Below are 15,624 nucleotides of genomic sequence, written 5' to 3' on the forward strand. Positions count from 1 at the left end.
TAGACAATGGATTGTGTGGTGTGGTCTGAATGAAAGCTGGAGGCATATATTATCAATATAACCTACTGACCGCTATTCCTACCTACATGCCTCCAGCTTTCACCCAGATCACACCACACGATCCATTGTCTACAGCCAAGCTCTATGATACAACCGCATTCTTTTTTCTCAATACTTTTATTATCCTGTGTAAAAAAGCGTGTAGGTCACCACAAGAAAGAGTTAATTATTGATCCACTGCATTACGCAACAGTGATATGAAGAAGATGACTGTTCACCTATGAAAATTTAATATGATGCAGAAACTCATTAAAATAAATAGAGCTGATTTCCTCCAGGGCAGGAATGGCATTGATAATATATGGTGGTGACTGGCTAATGTTCTCCACTATTCAAAGTTAAGCCTTATAGTATGCTTAAATGCAGAAAAGATTTTCAGCCCGGTTGAGTGGAAGTACTTCTGAAACACTACTTGGAATGGGCTTTAGTGAGATCTTGTACAGAGGCCCTAAATGATTGAAAAACTAAACAGAGCTTGCAGATAATGTCTGAAAAGAAAGAAATGTCAGGGTACCCATTCTTTGCCTTATTTAATATTTTAGTTGAACCCATTAGCATGCCTGATCCATCCATTCCCTTCCTGAAATACATGGAGCATCTAGTGTAAGGTGCAGAGCCTCCCATCTCTAGATACCCAAATCACATTTAGTTTTTTCTTTTAGATGCCACAAAACCCATTCCAGCTTCTACCACACAATACTTACTGTAAAGCTGTAGAAGATTCTAACAGCGATGAGCATGACACCAGACCCCAAAACTAAGACTTTTTGTAGTCTTAAGACATTTTGACATTACTTAGGCCATACACCTTGTAATACCATCCAGAAATTGCCCAGAAACCCACTTAACAGTTGATTCCCCCCTCAAATAAAAGCTAAATTAAAACCTTTCCTTGCCACTCACACCAAGCAGTTTCTCTACCCCTTCTACTTTCCCCAGACTCCACCAACTTCTCTCCCCTTCCCTCCCCATACTGCTAGCAGCACGATAGTGTTTTTCTTACTCCTGACCCATTCCACTTTCTAGTGCTCTGTTCAGTCTGGCCAATACAGCATGGTCATGTAGATTGTAGAGCAAATAAAAGGCAGGAGCAACACATACAAAGTGCAAGCAGAATGCAGGGGAGAAGGGGCGGGGGAAGAGACATTCCATTTACAGCCTTATCTAAACTAAGAGTGGTGCTACTCCCACATCCCTCCCCCATCTTGTTAGTTCAATCAAACTTGCTTGTCTCAGTTGAAAACCCTACTTAACGGTTAAAACCTTCACCTAGATTTTAGCAGCTTAAGTTAAGATAGCTCAACTGAGCTAACTAGATGAGGGTGCCTTTTTTTCTTAGAGACAAAGCGGGGGAGCTAAAGTTGCCAATTTTCTAATTGCACAAAACTGAACACGCTTGCCCACTCCCTCCCCCCAATCCCACGGCCCTGCCCGCCTCATCCACTTTCACTGGGCTGGGGCCCTGAGGTGGGGCCAGAAACGAGAGGTTCAGGGTGCAGGAGGGAGCTTCGGGCTGGGGGAGGGGCTCAGGGTGCAGGCTCTGGGAGGGAGTTTGGGTGCAGGAGGGGGTTCTGACCAGGGGCGGGGGGTTCAGGCTCCAGCCGAGCAGAGCTTACCTCAGGCGGCTCCTGGTCGACAGCTCAGCAGGGCGAAGGCAAGCTCCCTGCCTGCATGGCTCTGTGCCGCTCCTGGAAGCGGCCGCCATGTCCAGCCCCTAGGCATAGGTGCAGCCAGGCGGCTCTGCACAATGCTCACTGTCCAGGTCCACATGCGCCACCCCCCAGTTCCCGGACAATGGGAGCAGTGCTCGGAGCTTCCCTGATCACACCTGCACCTAGGGGCCACAGAGACATGCTGGTCGCTTGTGGGAACTGCGTGGAGCCAGGGCAGAGAGGGAACCTGCCTTAGCCCCGCTGACTGGACTTTTAATGGCCTGGTCAGTGGGGCTGACCGGAGTCACCAGGGTCCCTTCTTGACTGGGCATTCTAGTCACAAACCGGACACCTGGCAAACCTATGGGGAGTGAGGCCTGGAGGAATGAAGGCTTGAAACACATAACCCAACTAAAAATAAAAAGCAGACCACCATATTTGTTCAATAATTACAGTCAGGGGCAACAGTCTTGAGCAGGTTTCAGAGTGGTAGCCGTGTTAGTCTGTATCAGCAAAAACAGCAAGGAGTCCTTGTGGCACCTTAGAGACTAACAAATTTATTTGGGGATAAGCTTTCATGGGCTAGAACCCACTTCATCGGATGCATGGAGTGAAGATACAGAAGCAGGTATAAATACATGAAAGGATGCGGGGGTTGCTTTACCAAGTGTGAGGTCAGTCTAACGAGATAAATCAATTAACAGCAGGATATCAAGGGAGGAAAAATAACTTTTGAAGTGGTAAGAGAATGGCCCATTACAGACAGTTGACAAGAAGTGAGAGTAACAATAGGGGAAATTAGTACTGCGGAAGTTAAGTTTAGGTTTTGTAATGACTCAACCACTCCCAGTCTCTATTCAGGCCTAATCTGACGGTATCCAGTTTGCAAATTAAGTCTACTTCTGAAGCTACACATGGGAGTCTGTTTTTGAAAGTTTTTTTGTTGAATTGCCAATTTTAGGTCTGTTATTGAGTGGCCAGAGAGGTTGAAATGTTCTCCTACTGGTTTTTGAATGTTATGATTCCTGATGTCAGATTTGTGTCCATTTATTCTTTTGCATAGAAACACTCTGGTTTGGCCAATGTTCATGGCAGAGGGGCATTGCTGGCACATGATGGCATATATCAAATTGGTAGATGTGCAGGGGAAAAAGCCCTTGATGGTGGCTGACGTGGTTAGGTCCTATAATGGTGTCCCTTGAATAGATATGTGGACAGAGTTGGCACCGGGGTTTGTAGCAGGGTTTGATTCCTGGGTTGGTGTTTTTGTTGTGTGGTGTGTAGTTGCTAGTGAGTATTTGCTTCAGGTTGAGCAGGTGGGACTTATATGTTGGTGAGACTGAGATTTTGAGATTGCTGAGAGCTGCAGGGTCCCCGCACTGGAGCAGGGAGCTGCAGTGGGCAACTGGGAGCTTCTGGGTCCCTCTTTTGCCCAGCAGCTATCAGCTGTGGGCCCCACTGGCAGACAGCTCCAGCCCCGGGCAGAAAATATCACAGAGATCGCTGGAAGTCATGGATTCCGTGACCTCCAACACATAATTGTAGCCTTAATTACTAGTGGTTGCCTGAGCCTCACATTAACGTCTAGTATGTGTGTCATATACCTTCCCTAAAACTTCAACAAGATACCATCACCCTTAAAAGACCACTAGCTGGAGGTCTACAATGGATGAAAATAACCTGCTACACACAAGGCTGACAATGGTTCCAATAGGTGCAATAAGCAATGCACATTTCCCACAATAAGATCTGCACACCTCCAGAAGAAAAGGCACACCTGATGTTCCTGTTGACTTGCCATGACTGACTTTGTGACATCCTGTTGCAAAGGTTCTTCTTGCATTCATGTCCAGTGCCAATCTCAGATGACTGGCCTCACAGAGCGGCGAGCCAATGAACTTCTGAAGTCCTAACTTACAACCACCTATTTGCAACCTGTGATGGAGATCCGGGACTAGGCTTAACTGATTGCTAACCCAAGTGGCAAGAGAGGCTTTCACAATGCAGAAATTCGGCTTAACCAATCTTCACAGTGTGACTGCAGGACAGCGATTCAGATGATCCAACATGTGGTGGTGGAGTGCACAGTTAGAAGATTGGAAATTGGACTGCAACACTTGATACCCTCAGCGTTGCAGCAGTTAGATGGCAGAACAATCTAGATATTACTCCTGGGAGTATTCTGCAGGACTGCACATCTGCAGAAAACAGCCCCCCGCACCTGCAGATTTCCTGCTTTTCCCTACAGAAAATGGCAGACACCCCCACCACCACCAAGCCCAATCTACTCACACCCAGATCCCACCCCCCATTGAACCCAACCACCATCACCTGGATCCCCTGCAGAGTCCCATGCCATAGGCGCTGACTCTGTGAGTGCTCCGGGGCTGGAGCACACAGAGGGAAAAAAATGGTGCGTGCACAGCACTCACCGGCAGCTCCCCTATCGACTCCCACCCACCCCCTGGCACCTCCCACCCATCAGCAGCCCCATGGATCAGTGCCTCCCCCCTCTGTCCCCATGCCGCCTGCCTGCTGCGAAGAGCTGTTTTGCGGTGTGCAGGAAGGCGTGGAGACACAGTGCACTCGAGGGAGAGGGCAGAACCGGGTGGGAAGAGGCAGGGACGGTATCTTGGGGAAGAAGTGGAGTGGGGGAAGGGCATGGGGAAGGGCACGGGGCAGAGCTAGGGGTCGAGCACCCCCTGGCAGTTTGAAAAGTTGGCGCCTATGGCCCCTGCACCCAGAACCCCTCCCCGCAATGAGCCCCTGTGCATGCAGATCTCCCACTGAGCTGCCTGCACCCAGATTGCTCCACACAGAAACCTCTCACCCCACACCTGGATTCCCCCCCCCTCCCCAACTTGCATCCTGCTGGGCTGAGCCTGCCCAGTGCCTGGCACAGAGGGGCACACCTAGCACAAAGGGGCCAGGCCCCCGGGTGTTTCTGGGGAAGGCCCAGCCCTTGCACTTTGTTAGGGTCAGGTGCAGCCTCACTGCCAAGTCCCTGTACTGGGGGAGGAGGGGACTTCAGGGTGATTTCCCACCTCAATGCAGCCAGTGGCCTGTGCTCACCACTGCCAGAACCACATTTATTTATTGACAAACCAAAATTGCAGAATTTTGAAATATTGTACACAGCATTTTTAATTTTCTGGCACAGAATTCCCTCAGGAGTAAGATATGGACTTGTGATAAATACGAAAGAAGGATACAAAGAAATTGTTTTATAAAAGGATAAAATAAAAATTCAGATGAACATGTCTATAGTATTCAGTATTCAATAATAACCTCTAAACAGAAAGCAACTTGATTACCTTTATGTGTCTACTTAACAGTTACTTACTCCACCTTCAAAGCAAAACAAAAATTGGGTGGGGAGACGGACAAGATAACCAGATTGTTCAGGAGACTCATTCTCTGTCAGCCAAAAGGTATTGTATAGTACAAGGCACCACAGTACTAGTCAAGGAGAGGTACAAATTGTAAGATTTGGTATAGCAATTGCCACAAGCAAGAGTAAACCTAATTTGATGAGATTTACACTTTCAGCAACACAATGTAAAGTCTCAGGACTCTCTATAAACATGTAAAAATAATCAGTGTTTTCAAGCAAGATGAGACATTTTTAAACTAGTGTTTTAGGCAAAGCTACAATTTCTCCAGAATTTTATTTTGTTTGTTTACTTTTGGTGGAGGGATAATATGCACAAGGTGCAAAGATGTAACTTTTATAATCTATAATTGTTTCAGCAAGAAAAAAAAAAGTTCTTTTCATCAGATTATCAACGTGTAAAAGCCAAAAAAGACTAACCCATCTTGAAACTTTAATGATGTGATGGGAAAGTCTTCTGGATACTTGCAATGTAGCTTTAACGAAATTTGTTTTTGTTTTTTAAATACACCACTTAAACTGCATTTTAAATATGTGGCCATCATCATATATGCAAATGCTACTTAAGGGATCAGCTAATATTTTTCCTGATGAGCAAGGTATGGCATAATATGTATATATGTACCATCCACCCACTAACCAGAATCTGAGAAATCAGTGAAGCACTTGGTGGCGGTCCATAGAGAAACGGCTGGTTACATGAATCTGGTTTCCCTGCCTTGTTTCCTGTTGCTAAATTGCATATAATAGACAGCTAAAATACATTAATTCTTTTCTAATATTTTTCCACATAAGCAATTGCTGTAATTGTCACCAGAATGTTATGGCAATTACACAGTTGTTAGTGGGAGAGAAAATGGTCAGTCCATGAGAACCTCTGTTAAACAGAGGTCCACACAATAAAAAGTCTGACAACTTCTGACCTTCCTGCATATTTAATGTAGTGAAATTAGTCCACTGGAATACTGACATTGTTAAAAGAAAAGGAGTACTTGTGGCACCTTAGAGACTAACCAATTTATTTGAGCATAAGCTTTCGTGAGCTCACGAAAGCTTATGCTCAAATAAATTGGTTAGTCTCTAAGGTCCCACAAGTACTCCTTTTCTTTTTGTGAATACAGACTAACACGGCTGCTACTCTGAAACCTGTCATTGTTGAGTACAGTCTACAGAGGAAAGAGAAAAGGAAGAAAAGGTGAGGAGCATCATCATGGGTCTGGTTTTCAAAGATGAGTGAACACAACTATTTATGCAAATACTCTGTTTTCACACATAGCCACGGTATTTTCACAAGCACTTTGCAAATTAGTTGCCTCACTGGTCATTTGTGCATGCAAATATTTAATTTGCATAAATCACCCTTGAAAGGATCTTTTGTGTTTACAGTATTTACAAAATCAGCAATATACTAGAAAAAAAGAAAAGAAGGTAGCAGCAAAATGTCAAATAAAAAGATACAAGAACATAGAAACTGCAGTACATATCTACTACAAACCCCTAGGATGGAAGAAAAGCATGAATGAAAAAACTGCTGGACTATTAAGGAGTTTGAAATGACTGGATATTGATCTAATGGAGTACTTTAACTACTTGGATGCCAATTGTTAGCAAATATAGCTAAACACAAATCAAAGTGATTCCTAAATTAAGATAGAGGACAACTTCATGATCCATCAAAATCAATAAAACCATTGCTAACAAGTCCTCTGTCTTCCCTGGAAAATAAATACTATTTTACTCAAACCCATTCTATACCTTCTCACACACATTTCTCACCCCACTAAGCATATTCACAAACTCATATGAAATTAAAACAATCATCTTCACTGTACTTGTTTGGCACTTTACATATTATGACCACATACAGAGAACTACCTTTCTGGTCATTTAGTTTCAAGTAACTAACTGGTATAAAACAGGCATGCCTTATGCATTTGGTAGAGAACAGAATACAAATTCTTAAAAAACGTCAAGCATCTAATTTCCAACTGGCAACGCTACCATTAGTGAATAGCTTATGATTGAACATTTACTGCATAATGTATTTGTGTGGATGACATAAATCAATACATCTAGCAGAAGAGCAGGAATGCCTAGCATTTTCACTCTAGCTCTCTATTGTCAGATTAAGCAAATCGACACAATCCAGACCTTAAATCAAATTCTTGCCTTGCCTTGCCCTAACCCATCCCACAAATTCCACAGTCAAACTTCAAATACTTTGCTTTGAGTTTCAGAATGGAAAAGATCAGAGTAATAATGACAATACGACTGGGAAAATAGGACTTGGATTTGTAAATACAATGGGTTGTTTTGCATTAGTCTAACGAACAAAATTATTCTCACACTGGGTTTGAATTCATTCTCAATTAGAATTTTTACATGACAAACCCAGACCATCCTGTTCAATCCAAATCACAGCTGGCAACCCTCACAGCACCAATGTGGCAAAGCAGCCACTCACTCTTTTAAACAGCTCCCTCCATTGATACAGAAAAACAGTCAGGACAATAATAAGCTGTCATCCTGACAACCTCACAAAGCAAAGACTAGGTTTACTTTACTCCAGCAGAATAGCAAGGATAACCTCTTCACCTTAAGATGCTCCTAATTCTTCAAGGATAGCTAGCTATTACAATAAGCAAAAACAAGTATAACAAAATATACATATGTATTTAATCTTCACTATCGAGTCTCACTAATATTTCAATGAGATTTTGAGCATAAGATTAAGAGCATTTAAAATAGTTACTTCCAGTGTTAAGAATATGAGAAAATACCTGGGGGGTTGGGTTTTGTTTGCTTCAGGTGACTTATAAAACGAATAAATACTTTATTCTGAACTAGAAGCTACAAATGAACACAACGGGGGTTGAGGGAGAAGAGACAGGAGCAGAAGGGAGTAAATAGCTTCCAGACCTCAGAAACAAACAAACAAAAAAAAGTAATTGAAATCTTCTTTCATAAAGCTTGCTCTACAGAATACATAAAAAACACTGGATTGTTTTTTAGTAATAGAATTTTGCCAGCTACTCTAAGCAGTGTGTTAATTGCAGCTCCCCCTTTTAATCCTTCTTCTGAGAGAAAAAAAGATACCATAAATATTTAAGCAAAGTGTACATTTAACAAACTATAAAAGCTGTATTCTGGCTTTGCTTCTCTTCTATTCTGCTTTCATATCCTGTAACAATTGAACTAGAGAGTTGACTGCTGAATGTGAAATCCCATACGAATCAGATCCAGCATTAAGGAATTAGAGATGGGCCAGAGTTGGCCCCTCAATCTATTGCACATCAAATCAAAGCTTGATCCTCCCCACCCTCCCCCCAAAAAATAGAAAGCAACCTATGAAAGCATCTATAGAAGGGCTCAAGGATACTTACTAGGCTACACAAACATTTTTATTTCATACAACATTGTTACTCCATCCCCCAAAGTGCGTTCAAAGTAGACTTTGTTTCAATAATTATGCAATCTCTGCCATTAAGTTTTATTAACAAAAAAGATAGTCAATTATGTAACTTTAACACAGACCCTGTCTAGTTTAAAGTAAAGATCAATAAAGTGAACATAGATTGGAAAAATGAAATATGAATTTAAATTTATATTTCCTATCTTCCAAAGTGAATTTTAATTACTCCAATACATTCTCAACTTTCAACTTCTTTTCATGTAATTCAGAGCCATTATGAAAGATGGAGAGCCATCAACAGAGTCCACAGGCACTGGCCCTGGTGAGAAACCCAGAACTTGGATGGGAAGCTAAGGAAGAAGAGGGGATACTGAGATCTATCCTGGAATCTGCAGAGACTCCATTTTTTCACATCAGTTTCTGCATACTAGGGATGAAAACCTAACCCTGTCAGAGACAATGACAAAACTCCTATTGACTTTAATTGGGCCAGGATTTCAATGTAAGTGTCTGAAATTTGAAGAGCCTTCCTCTGACCTCTAAACAGCGAGAAAGATATTCTCAACCCCTCACCCATCTTGAGCCTCCCTGGTTACTGCTGGGCAGTGGCCTACCTCTCCTCGGCCTCTTTTCATCAGAAACAGCCACACTGACTTCCTACAATACTGCTCAGCTTTCTCAAACAGGGATAGGGTGCAGCTGCAATAATTTCTTGTCAGTGTCACTGTGCCCACAGAATCCTCAACAACAGTAGTGAAACTAAGCAAATGCCTTGTTTCATTTCAGGTAGCAGCTACTGCTCCTAAAACCTATGAACAGCAGTAGTGACTGGAGCTGTCTGCAGATTCAGGAAGAAAAGAGAGTATCTGTTCACATTTATTGCAAGTATGGGAAATTGCCTTTATAGTCATGAAGTTTAGAAACTTTATTTGGAAAGGGAACCTTTAATTCTGTAGAAAATGATTTCACACACACTAGGGAAACTCACTACTCATCATCTCCAAGTGGATTTTTCTAAATGCTGTTGTAATTATACATTTGTAAATAACTTAATGATCCAAACAATAAGTTCTACATAGCTTCTAATAAGAATTTTAAACACAAAACTATCACAACAACATTAACATGACATCATTTCAGCTATCAACTCAAAAAGTAAGAGTCCCACTAAATTTAAGCTTCCCACTCTTCTCAACTCATTCAATTGTTCCTAGATACGGCTGAAAATCTGGTCATTGCTCTACAGATAGAGAGATCATGGGGTAAAGTCTCCAGTCTTCACGATTTGCTTTTGTTGTATATGTCTGAACTTTAGCATCACTGTAATAAAGTGAATTGAACATTAATAATCTTTAAAAAGGGGGGGGGGGGGGGAGGACGTGTACTTCATTCAAGTCCAAAACTTTCTTGAAAATCCAAATTATGTACCTTAATATCAAAACAATTATGCACCAGGTCTATCTGAATATTTTTTTTTTTTGCCAGACACACTCTAAATGCATCTTTTGTTAGAGAAAATAGCATTTTTATATAATAAAAATCAGAAGCCATTCTTTCCAAGTAACAATTATTGTATTCATCAGAGCTCTAAACTAAAAAGTATACTCATTCATTCATCATATGAGACTGAGTTAGCAGAGAGCCTTTCCCTTTTGTCTCCCACGAAACACAGGTGAAATAAATGGACTGAAGAAAGAACAAGCATCACTAAACTCAACTGTCCAGCCTGCTCAGATTACAAGAAGATGAGATTCTCCTCAGAAATGGCCTTTTTAAGATTGCAAAAATGAATGGTTTTCAGAAGTCAGATACAAACTAAACTATAGGATATACTATAAATACAATACTGCAACCTAAACAATAAAAATAGGAATTGTCTACCTTTTAGTTCACTGATTCACAATCCAATTTGTCCAATCACCTGTCAAGTCTGGTCATAAAACATAACATAAAAAGTATAGCATTTTAAACTGCAAAACAAACCACACTGAGATAGAGCAGCATTCTTCAAAACAAGGTTTCATTTCAAGCTGACAATATTGCTATTGTTGGAAAGCTTGAATGACTAATGTGAGAAACTAGATAAGCAGAAGCCCCACCCTCTTTCCATAGTCACTATATCTATAGTGTGCATCTTGTATTTTTACACTGATTACACGGCAGCTCTCACTCATTGTTACAGCACCCCATTCACTCATCTGTAAGAGGCATGAAGTTACAAAACACTCTATTCTCCAACACCACAAGACAATCAAAATCCCAGTCTAGGCAAATGAAAATTATTTTCTTACTGCCTGCAGGTCAAACTGCTGATCTGCACTTAAAAATCCTGGGTGCAATGAGTGACTGATGTGTCCAATGTAAAGCTGAAAATGAAAGCCGGCTTCCTGCCTCAGTTCACTTGTAAATGTCAAACAGCAAAAGAGATTTCTGATTTTGCCTGTTTTGATCACAGCTTTGCTTAGTTCCTCTTCTAGCTCTCCTTATTCACAATGTGAATCATACTGCACACTGATCGTAATTAATGGCTACCCAAAAAAATGAGTGTCATATTTGTGTCAGACAATCAACACTGAAATTCAGGTTCTCCTTGGACAGAAGCCTTTAAGAATGTCCTTGCTTGAGCAGCATGTTAACGCCAGTAATGTAGGCTTCAGCTTCTGTTTTAGTCTAGATTTCATGTCAGACTTTTAATATAAGGAAGTAATAGGCTTTTTACTGATCAAAAATGTCATTAGTTAAGTGGTCCTGTAACCTGACACACAGGTATTCCTTGATGTTTTATGTCCTCTCAAATCAACCTACTGGATGTGCAAAAACCAAGACAATGAATTCAGAGACCTCTCTCTGTGATCATGCTTTATCTGAACATTACATAAATTATAAATCAACTGTTGAGTCTCAGTAATGTTAAATGTCCAAAATGCATTACAACCCTTGATGATTTAAACATTTCTGCATAAACAAACATTTCAGAGTGGTTTTAAAATTAAAATCTTCCAGAGATACTATTACAATAAGAAAATATGTGGCCCAATGCTGCATTCCATTGAACACTATGGGAGTTTTGGACTTAAAATACAGGATTGGGGCCACGATCATTCCTAAACCCAGCAAGCGCTGATGCGCTGTGCTACTAAACTCAGGGTTGAAGTGTACCATGGCATCTCTAAAAGCATCTGCAGAATTTAGGAGAGGTTTGCAGTTTTCCCCATGAGTGTTAGTACAACACAGTCCTAAAATAAACAAGTAAAGAAAAAAAGTCGATCGGAGGAAATGGTAACTTAGACTGGGTTGTTGTAAATGAACAACAATCCGCTTCATTATCATGAACCCCATACTTGGATTTCTCAAACTTCCAAATCAATCTAAATAGCTATCTCCTATAAAAATACCCTAAATATTTTTCTGAACATCTGACTTTGTCTTAGAACTAAAAGATTTACTGTAAATATTGGTAATAATGTGTATGTAGAATTACTTCTGTCAACAGTCAGATACTGATCAAAACAATAAACTGTAAATGAGTAAACTTTAAATTCTGTTTAGGTCTAATCAGTGCATAACTGATTATAAAGGCATCTTAGAATTTGTAGAAAAACAGAAATACATAAATTAGGCAGCAGAGACAGACAAGTCAGAACCATTCCCTGTTTTCTGATATGAGAAAGCCACCTAGTGTAAGCATTTAGAAATGAAAATTGCACACAAAAGACTCAAGAAAAGAATTCACACAAGCAATTCGTATCAACTTTGCATGGGTCTTCAGCATCATGAGCAACAAAAATAAAGTTTTAGCCACAAGAAGAAAGGCTGAGTTACAACATAAGTACCAATGTTTTAAAGTTATCCTACAATTAATATTAACAGCTTACTGATCCACTTAGTATGTTAATACACACATGTGACAGTAGTCAACTTTAGAGCAGTCTTTTGTCAAGATTAGGCTAAAGCTAGCTGCATGCCACTATTGACTAATACCTCCCAAGCAAAAGACTATGTTATGCAGTAACTGCAACATAAAAATAAGTAAACGAACACAAAGTAGTTCTCGCCTGTGTTTCAGGGAATGAACCTGACACTTTAACACTAAAAAAAAGTTTGAAAACGGATCACGGGGTACATATCAGAGTACTGTATTATAGAAATAAGAAAGAGAGCAAAAGATGCTTTTGAAAAAGAATGTAGGGTCCTATATACAAAATAAACAAACATCAAATGGTCTGTGAAATCACTTAAAGAAACAGGACCAGTTCAATCTGTTAAAAGTGTGTGTATCCCTCTGCTAACCCTAAATCTACACTAGTCTCTCTTCCATGATCTCTCCCGAAAAATATCCCACAGATGCCGGATAAAAAATAAACTTTTTTAAAAAGCTGCTTTTCAAGACCACCGCACCTTGACAGACCTGTTTTTAAAAAAAAAAAAAAAAAAAAAAAAGCAGCAGCGCCTCGAGGCGACCGACCCCCCATGGAAATGCTTTACGCAGCAGACTGGAGCTCTTTTTAACAGCCTGGCGCAGCGGCCCCACGCCAGGTGTAACGCCGAGAAAGGGGGTGCCCCACTGCGCTGCGGGGGTGGGGGCGGCTGGGGGAGATTTCCCCCCACCCCGCCTCCTCCGGGGAGTCTCTCCTCCCGCCGCAGGCACCATGGTGGTTGCTGTGGGGCTGGCGAGACGGCCCCTCAGATCCCCACCCTCCCCAAACTGGGGTGCCCCCTGCAGACCGCTCCCCCCCCCAGCCTCGGCTCGCGCCCATCCCTCCAAACACCACCCGAACCCGGGGCTCCCCCCCCCGCAAAGTGACTCCCCCACCCCCGCGCCAACCCTTCCAAGCCCGCTTCGCTCGCCCCTCTCCCCAGGAGACCCGCACACGCACCCCGCCCCGGGCACGGCTCCTTACCTGGCACGCTCCGCCAGCCGAGCGCTGCTGCGGGTTCCCGCCCCCCTAGCCCTGTCCCCCGCCCGGCTCCCCGGGGCGCTCCGGGCTGGGCAGGGGCGGCCGGGGCTGCGGAGCGACTCGCTCTCTCGCGCCCGCTGCCCGGCGTAGTTGCCGGCGCTGAGTCTCGGCTCCGTCTCTCAGCGGCCGCCGGACGGGGAAGGGAGGGGGCGCGAGACTCCCGCCCTCCCGCACGCACCCCGCCCCTGGCCGCGCCTCCCCGTCCTCCCATTGGTTCCACCGCCTCAAGCCCAGCCCTTGGAGGAATCTTAACTCTCGATTGGGGGCTCGCCCTGTCTCTCAAGGAGCAACGCCACGCCCACACCCTCTGGGGGCCCCGCTCCCTGCGGCGGGGTCCGTTGGTCGTCTTCTGTTTACCCTCCCGCGCCTGGGCTCCACGTTCTGGGGCGTCCTGGGGGGAACGTGGGGGGCTCGCGCTGGGCGGGGAGCAGCGGCTGCAAGGGCAGGTGGTGCTGCACCGCGGAGGGGTTCTGGCCCTGCGGGGGATGAATAGGGCCCGGTCCGCTGTGTGAGGGGCGCGGGCTGCCGCTCCTGCTCCCAAAGAAAACTTCGGACAACTCCTTTATCCGCATCAGACAATGAAGGATCGGGCCCTGCTCTCGCACTAACTGAGCTAGAAGCCAGGCTGCGCCCTTTGCGGCAAGGCTGTACACATCACGTCAACAGTCAGTCAGCGTTGTCTTCGCTTTCAAGACCCTGGACAACTCCGCCCAGACCCACACATCTCTGGTCTTATTTCTTGCTGGGTTTTGTCTGTTTCGCGTCAGTGCCCACTCCATGTCCTCCCACTCCTATTTCTGTGCCTTAAGCACAGAGCAACCTTCCAAACTCTGTGCGCTAGGCCCCCACCCGCCCCTCGTTCAAATCCTTCCTAACATCTCTTTTCTGCTTGGAGCCCCACAAGAACTGAATTAGTAGCCATTTTAAAATATACGATCATTATTAATAAACATTCATTTTCTGAATAATAATGAAAGCCTACATGGATCACACACATATGCAAGTGAGAAGTACATGAGAACTCCACTGAGCTAGGATGGTGTAGCTCTGTTTTTGCATTGTCCATCTTTGTTATTTTTCCATAGTTACTGTAATTCTTATATATAGTTTGATAGGATTGTTTTGAAATCAATAAAGATACTTATAATAAATACACACTAAATTATTTCTTCTGAATGACCCTCTGTTTTCTGCCTTCTGTATGCCACTCTTTTAGATAGTGAACTGGGGCAGAGAATGTCTTCAGCTTGTCTATGACAGAAAAGAACACATTGTCTTTACTTAATAAATAGGCCACAACTATTTATCCAAATTTCCACCGCCTTCACAAACTTCAGGGTATTGTAATAAGTGATGCAAACAACATCTGGTTTTGGCTTTGAAAAAGTCATCAGTCTGTTTCCATTGGTAGACCAAGATGAGGTTGCACAATAAATATGTTAATTTTCATGCCATCATCCTGACAGTTGAAATAGTGTTTCCCTGTCCACGACTCCAAATTATGAAGAGGACTACAACATACTTTAAAATGAAAGCCCACTCCTATGTAAACCTATAGAAATAAACCCATAGAACTGCTTTTTTCCTATTATTATGTAACTTTCTGGTTGCACCAGTTTGCTCAGCTCTTGTGAATAGGCAGCATATTGGCATTTACAAGAATTGTGCTTTTTTCCCATAGAAACAGAGCAGAAAGACACAGTGGAGAGGAAATGCCATATGGATGCCCAGGATCCAAACACACATGCTAGATCAAATGCTTGATCAAATTTTAGATTACTCGCTTTAACTGTTCCTTTTAAAAAGAAAAGGAGTACTTGTGGCACCTTAGAAACTAACAAATTTATTTGAGCATAAGCTTTCGTGAGCTACAGCTCACTTCATCAGATGCATTCTCAAATAAATCTGTTAGTCTGTAAGGTGCCACAAGTACTCCTTTTCTTTTTGCGGATACAGACTAACACGGCTGCTACTCTGAAACCTGTTCCTTTAAAATACACTTTAAATCAGAAACATACACTACCCTCTACAGAATTCAGAGACTCCATATTTACCTGCAGAAGAAACCATTATATATCATGATTTACTCCAAGGTGCAGATAAATATATTATTTAATATCTGGATTAGTTTTAAATGTTATTTTTAACTAA

At 42.7% G+C, this 15,624-nt stretch overlaps 1 protein-coding gene across 3 annotated transcripts in view; it reads right to left on the minus strand.

Annotated features, from left to right (window-relative positions):
* Positions 1-13,602, minus strand: part of SIPA1L2 (signal induced proliferation associated 1 like 2) — a 235,821-nt gene extending 222,219 nt beyond the window's left edge. For 2 of the 3 annotated variants that reach the window (XM_043543298.1, XM_043543299.1), the window contains exon 1: positions 13,417-13,602. The gene's annotated coding sequence lies outside the window, so the exon portion shown is untranslated. The remainder of the gene's footprint in view (positions 1-13,416) is intronic. The other variant, XM_043543300.1, reaches the window with a different exon arrangement.
* Positions 13,603-15,624: the final 2,022 nt, after the last annotated feature.

Source organism: Chelonia mydas, chromosome 3 (genome assembly GCF_015237465.2).
Source record: "Chelonia mydas isolate rCheMyd1 chromosome 3, rCheMyd1.pri.v2, whole genome shotgun sequence".
NCBI classification, from domain to species: domain Eukaryota; kingdom Metazoa; phylum Chordata; order Testudines; family Cheloniidae; genus Chelonia; species Chelonia mydas.